The sequence below is a fragment of the Myotis lucifugus genome, unplaced genomic scaffold (assembly GCF_000147115.1).
Source record: "Myotis lucifugus unplaced genomic scaffold, Myoluc2.0 scaffold_123, whole genome shotgun sequence".
Classification (NCBI taxonomy): Eukaryota; Metazoa; Chordata; class Mammalia; order Chiroptera; family Vespertilionidae; genus Myotis; species Myotis lucifugus.
In genome coordinates, this window is record NW_005871171.1 from 2,041,187 (window position 1) to 2,048,937 (window position 7,751).

The following is a 7,751-nucleotide window of genomic DNA, read 5'->3' on the forward strand; positions in this document are numbered from 1 at the left end:
TCTCTCATGCTGTCTCAAGGGAAGAGATTCTTCCTTTTTACTCTTTGCATACTATTCCATGGTATAAATGTACCACAGCTCTTTTATCCACTCAACTACTGGTGGGCACTTAGGCTGTTTCCAGATCATAGCTATTGTGACTTGTGCTGCTATGAACATGGGGTGCATACATTCTTTCTGATTGGTGCTTTGGGTAGAATAATTTTTAAACTGCTTTTAACAAGGTAAAACCATTCCCCAAACTCCTGCTCATTTCTTAGCCCTGGTGGCTCTTCAGTTGCTCCATCTTAAACAGCTCTTCTTGAGACCTGTCGGATTTGCATTCCTAAGGTCACTTAAATCGCACTGCAGATCTCAGCCAGCCCTTTCCTCGCCCATTTATGTTGTCGTTTATACCCAGCCCCAAGCTTCAGGAACTGCCCTAGACTATTAGTCAACCGCCCTCTTTCCATCTTTCTTCTCACCCTTTGGCACCTCCTTTTCGTTGTGCTTTCTTTCTGCCTGGCTTGTTGTCATCCCTTAAACAGTGGTTCTAAAATTTCCACATGTCTAACCGCTAGCCAAGGAGCTTACTGAAAATGCAGATTGTCAATCCCCACCCCTTCAAGATTCTGATTTAGTACTTCTGATTCTGGGCTTGGAAATCTGCATTTTCATTGGTGCTCCAAGGAGTTTGCTGACCATGCTTCATGGACAACACTTTGAGAAGGGCACACCACTTTCCTCTGCTGGTCTGCAAGCGCAGCTCACTCCTCCCTCCCTTCTCCAGTGCTCTGGGCAGCGGCAGTCTACAGCACTTATAAGAACAATATATCTGGTAGACCGTGAGGACAGGCTCCTGGAGGAACAATGGGTGACCACAGAGCGCTCAAGGGCACCTCCGAAGTTGCAAATAACATTTTGAATATGCTCCTTTTCTCCTAGTAAGAATGTCTACAACTCTCATCAGCTTCTTACAGGGATCCAACAGGTTGAAAAGTCCTACATAGCCACAAAGCAGATGTATACCTTGAAAATTAATGATCTTCCCACTTGACTGTTTCATGGCTGAACTTGGCACAGCGTATGTTGCTTTCTTGGGGCAGGCCCATGTCTGGGCATATATTCCACCACCGTGGCTCTCATAGGAAGGGCATTTGCTTGGAGGAGGGTGCAGAAAACTTGCCTCTTGACCACCTCCTCCCCTCACCCCCATCATCTTTTTTTCTTGGCATTTTTCTGTTATTTATATTGTTCTTCATCTGGGCCTGTCTCACCATTTTTTTTAAAGTAACTAAATAGCCTCAATTCTATTGAATCTGGTATTTATTAAGATATATTTCAAGGAAGAGAAACAAAAGTTGAATTTGATTATGTTAAAAAAAGGGGTGGTGAGGAAGCTTTATGGGTTTGGTACACAGAACTGAATTTATTGCTGTCAAGAAGACTGAAAAATAGTTTTATTTATTTATCTTTAAAAAATTAAGTCTCTAAAGTAGTGAGAGTAATAGGATACTGAATGGCTTTGGGTAGAGTTTGGGCACAAAATCTAGATCTGCCAATCGAATCAAAGCTTGTCCTCAGACTAGGTGGTAAGTGGGTGGAGTAGCTGGAACTTTGTCTAGTCCATGTTGGCAGAGGGTGGTTGTGGCTCTGTTCATTTCCCAGAGGCAGCATGTCACCAGCACCCTGAGTTCTGTCACATCAGAGGTGCAAGCGGTGATGTTAGTGACATGTGAGGGCACTAGTGGATGCCTCACTAGCCCTGTTCTATGGCATGGATTTCGGAGTTGTTTCTTTTTGCACAGGTTGTGCTGTCCTTCCGGAAGGTCTGTGAGGTTCTCAATACACTTTCGATAACTTCCTTTCTAGTTAAATCAACCATAGTCAGTTTCTATGGGCTCTTTCCTCTAACATACCATGTGCAACCCTGCTTCCATATCTCCCTCTTTTCTCTTTTTTAATGACATGCCTTGTTATCTAATTTTATCAGAAAGTGTACCCCATTTTTTTAAAAAAGCATTATGACAGTTTCCTCTTTTCCTCTCTCACTTTTTTAAAGTTTTATTTGTGTCATGGAAATTTTCAAACATACACAGAAGTAGAGAGAGTAGTATAGTAAACTTCCATTAGATATTACCCAGTTTCAACATTTTATTCAAACAGATAAGAACTTCAGCAAAAAAGGTAAGTACGATACCACTATAACAACTAATAAAATGAACAGTAATTCCTTAATATCACCTAATTCCAGCCCTTGTTCATACCCTCTAGTTCTCCCCAAAAAGAATTCTGAAAATTGTTTAAATCAAAAATTGTTCTGAAGGTTGTTTAAATCAGGCTCCAGATTGTCTACATATATAGGGTGTCCCCCTAACATGTATACATACTTTAACAGCTGATAGGTCAATTTTGAAAATGAATTGTATTTTAATAAACACTATCTTTACAATTATTCAAAGTGTATGTATACATTTTTGGGATACCCTGCATATTTGAGTGATGTGACTTTTTTTTGAGTTCATTTTTTAAAGTATGTTTTTTAATTGATTAAATTTTGAGAGAGAGGAAAGGAGAGGGATAGAGAGATAGAAACATTAATGAGAGAGGAACATCATTGATCAGCTGTCTCCTGCATGGCCCCTATTGGGGATGAGCCTGCAACTCAGGCATGTGTCCTGACGGGGAATTGAACTGGCACTCGATTGGTTCCTGGGTGGACATTCAACAGCTAAGCCACACTGGCTGGGCGAGTTCATTTTTTAAATTGAGATATAATTTATGTTTCTAGTGTGTCTCTTAAATCTTTAAAAAAATCTCTAGGCATTCTTTCTTCCTCTTTATTTCATGCTATTTATTTTTTGAAGAATTTCTCAATATCTTGTTGAATTTCTCAATTTCTGGGTTTGTCTGATTGCATCCTTGTGGTATTATTAACATGTTCCTCCCTCAAAATTTTTCTGTAAATTGGTGGATGGATCTAGTGGCTTGATTAGATTCTATTTTTATGTTTTCTACCCTAAATTTTTTCTTTCTCTTTTTTTCTTGTTTAGATCTAGATTAGTCACATCTCCTCTAAGAATTCTTTACTTCCTCACCATTGCTGCCCTCAGTAGTTGCTCCTTTCTCAGACACTCGTAGAATCCCCCCTTCCTGTCACTTTATTTATCCCTTAAAACAAGGCCTGCACCACGCCTTGAGTGCAGAGACCATATATGACTCATCACTGTGATTTCCCCCATACCTAGCACATGACATAGCCGGCACAGAGTAGGTGCTTTATAAATAATTGTTGAGCTAAATGGATATGAAAGTACAAATCATACACCAATTACCTGCTGATTAGTCCCTGTTGCCTGATGTGTGGTTTCTCATTGTGTAACGAGCTTTGACTCAGCTCCAGGACAAGGAGTCTCGGGAGAGCTGAGAGGAAGTCAGTTCATTTCTGTAGTCTGGGCACCTGGCACAATGCCATACCCCCATGTCCTGTACGTTCATGTGTGCTAAAATGGGAACCCTTGCCCATCTATCCTTGCTGGATTTTTATGAGCTCAAATAAGACGTGCATGTGACAAGCATTTGCAAAAAAGTAAAAGTATTTTATAAATATAGTCATATTACTAGTGACAATAATTCTAATCTCTAGACATTGTTTTTGTGCTTTTACTAGGGACAGTCCTTGGTTGAAATGCATGGAGCTTTGACTTTAAGTCACCTTGTTTAAGAAGAGGTATCTACTCCTGTTAACAAAGGGGAGGAGGTCTTGTCTCATCCCGCCCGTGGGGGTGGATTTCTTGTGATATCCAGAGAAAAAGAGTTTTTTCCTGAGACTTGCACATGAGGATGTGATTTTGTAGAAAGCTTTATTTCTATGGATCAAACTCCTGAATTTCCAAGGGTTCATTTCCCTTAGTCCCATCATGGAAGAAGTCCCATTTTGCCTGTAGCAGGGCTAAAATCAGAGCTGGTTTTAGAATTTCCTTTCCATGTCTGCACAGTCCAATATAGTATCAGACTAGCTTAATTTGTGTTTCCCCACTGCAGCCCATCAGTCCATTGCATATGCGGTCCGTAGGTCCACATGGCTGTGGAGGAAACACTGGTGAATGCAAGGAAGCCAAGACTGAGCCAAGAGCACAAGAGAGAGAGAACTCCTTTGTTTGGGAGATTATACATTTCCTAATTTTCAATCTGGCCAATGACCACTGTTCTCAGGTGTGACTGACAGTCAAGTACCTTCCCTATGTAACCCCAACTTTACTGGGCATGTGTTACTTCTCTTTGTTGGATCCTTTCCCCCAGTGTTTTTCAAGGAATAAGCTGCTGGTTCCCTGGGGAGCACAAAGTTGCATCTTCCTGGTGAAGCTGCCCAAATGACAAGCCTATAATGTGTGGCTTCCCCGTTGATCCTTTCCTATTATTAATAACTAGCTAATATTACAATGCTATCACTCCTAGAGTTTAGTTCATTAATGAAGAGGAATTACAGGGGCCAGCTATCAGGTGGCAAACTTTTTACTATGTGGATAAATGGTATGTCAGTGCATAGAAACTTTTCCAGCAAAAAAAAAAAAAAAGTTTTTTGCTTTATATATCTGGAAAAATCTAAGGATATCTTATATTGTATGGCTGTTGATCTTATCTCATTCGCTCTTATTTATCAGCTTCCCTATGTAGTCACAAGTAATTAGCTTTAAGTTTTCTTCTAAGCCAGCACCATGCTTCCAGAAACCAGACAGTCTTCCCAGTTGTCCTAGCAGAAAAGTTCCAAGCACTTCTGCTCATGTTAGGGTCCTATGTCCAGTCCCAAAGAAATCATTGTGGCTAAGGAAATGGGGCCCACTGATTGGTCAGGATTAGGTCACAAACCCACTCCCATTGGGTAGCAGATGGCACCGTAACCAATAACCCTGCCATATGTAATGGAAGAGAACTTTTCCTGAAGCAAGAGTAGGGTGAGACCAGAAGGAAAGGTGTAGGGGCAAAAGCTATCTGTGTGTACCTCAGGGCAACCTCAGCTCAGAGCTCTGCATTCTAGGGATATTCTGGAAGGTACTCTTAGTTGGAGGTAGGTTCAGGAGTCTTAGCTTTTTTGACAGGTTCATCCTGGTAGGTTTGGTCTCTTAGGTCTAGCAGGTCACTCTTTGATTTAATGGATGACATAATGAATTGTTTCATTACAGCTCTAGAGAGGTTATAAACTGCATTTCTAAGATGAAGTCTTTGATAGTCTTCAAGGGATCAACAGGTCAAAATTATGTACAAAATCTTATTTACAACAATATGGAGAGGGTCCTTAGCTTTCCTCTGATTGAAAAGCTTCTGGGGATTAGGAAGATTAAGAACACCCCAGCGTTTCTCTACAGGGGAATCACCTATATTGGACAAGAATGTTTGTCACTATCCTATATAATAAAAGGCTAATAAGCAAATAGACCAAACGGCGGAACAACTGAACAACCGGTTGCTATGATGTGTGCTGACCACCAGGGGGTGTGTGCAGAACATGGTGGATGTTGGCCACGGTGGGATGGTGGAGCAAGTGAGCAGGGGTGCCAGACCAAGGCGGGGCGCCGGTCACTGTCATAGGGCAAGCCTCTGGTGGTTACTGAAAATTCTTTGCTCTCGCGCATTGTGGTCCCGCCTGGCGCTCACACCTGCTGCCAGCGCCTGCCCCACTTGCACCCGCAGACGATGCCAGTCCCGATCGCTTGGCACCATCAGTGGGTGTGAGTGGCGGCGGCTGGCCCTGATTGTCCCTGAGGGCTTCTCCACCTCCCCCTGCTCCTGAGGGGCAATTGGGGCAGCAGACATCTCTTGAATCCACTGCTGGCACCAGCCCCAATCACTCCACACCATCAGCAGGTGGGAGCAGTAGTGGTGGGAGCAGATAGGGGACCGGGGTAGTGGCTGGAGGGGCTGGGCAGGGGTGTCGAGGATGGGCTGAGACCCGCCCTGTGCCTACCACAGCCTCTTGGCCCACAGTTCCTTTCAAGGTGCACGAATTCGTGCACTGGGCACCTAGTATAAAATAGATAGCATTTCTGGTCCATACAGCTGAAATGACTGTAATCCCCCCAAGTCATTGTGAAAATCAAGACTGTCCCACCCCATTTCAAGCACCTGCAGCTGAGAATCTAGGTTGAATGTTCTCTTGTGTTTTACCTTCCTGCCTCCTTCTGGCAGAGAGTGACCCCCCTCTGCTTCCAGCATCTTATTTCTAGCGATCCATCTATCAAGGAATCTGGGTCCCACCTTCATGAGCACAAAGGGCCCACTTTCCTCAGGAGTGTTCAAATCGTTTGCCATATTTCCACGGTATAGTAAAGGACCTAAGAGTAGTATTTTGGGAAGTACGTTTTATTGTGGGATTTTGGTAACTGCTACTGTAAAATGGTGAGCTTTCCCTTTCCCCCAAATCTCCTTGATATCCTCAACTCTCAAGAGGTCTTTTCTGATGTAAAATTAAAATGTTTCACCGTGAGGCAAAACGGGCAACTCCTGGAAGATGCCTGCTAATCAGTCTAGCCTCCTTGGGTGTTCTCCTAGGATGATCATTTAGTTTATTAAGTCTGAAAGGAGGAACTCACGGATCAAATGCTAGCCTGAAAGGAGTAGATTCGAGATTCAATAAATAAAAGAATGGCCATGGAGCAGCATTTCTATAGATCGCAAATCACTCTCCCTTGCATTTGACCTTGCAACATCTTCTGAAACAAATTTGCCAATCTCCTCTTTTAAAGATGAAGAAATTAGGCTTCTAGGAACCAAGTGACGTGCCCAGATTACACAGCGCTTTGGAGAAGGACTCCAGGTCTTCACTCTAAATGCCACTGACTCTCTACTGGCTCCCTGATGCCTCAAGACACTTTTAAAAACACTTATTTTTATTGTTGAGAGTATTACTGGAAGAAGGCAGACGTCCTGCTGGACTGGAAGCAAAAAAGAGCTGCAGCCCAGCCTGTTGGCCAGTTACCTAAGCGAGTGCGGGAGCTGGGCCGGCGGGGGGGGGGGGGGGGGGGGGGGACACACACACACACACTTTGCAGTTATTGCCCCACACCTCACTCCTGTAACGTTAGGACAGTCTCCGCGAACTCCCAGTGACCGAGAAATGCCATGCAAGACGGCCCGTGATGACGCTGCTTCGTTCTCCTGCCTTCTTAGATGAAGGGAGCCTTCGAGTGCTGCTGTGATCGGAGGCGGCGATTGGACGGGGGAGCTGGGTGAGCAGCCCCGCGAAGCTCGGGCTGAGTCGTGGAACGGACACACAAGAACCCCGCTAAGCAAGGTGCTCACCCCCACGTGGAGGCGAGTTGCTCCGCTCCAGCGCGAGGACGAGCGGCGATGTTGCAGCAGCGCTGGAAGCAAACAGGCTGTTCGGCATCCTTTTAGGTTAAGGCAGGCTGAAGGCTCAAACTTTCTAGTGCCAAACCCTTCACTGTTGTTTTTTTGTTTGTTTTAAATAAGGACTTGGCGTTCCTTCTCAGACGTCTGAGCTGGGAGGAGGGGTGACGGTAGGAGCGCCGGCCGGGTCCGTCCTAATTAATATTTAATGGGCAGGTCTGTACCCTTGAGGCCAGAGGGAGCCGCTGACATTGACAGGGATTCCGAACCGGAGCGGCCCCGCGGGGTCCGGCAGGCGGCCTCTGCCCCGCGGGCCGCTGGGAGTTGTAGTTCCCGCCGGCCCCGCGGCCCCCGCAAGCTGGGGAGGCCCCGCCCGGCCGAACTACAAGCCCCGGCGGCACGGGCGGCGGCCCCTCCCCGGCGAG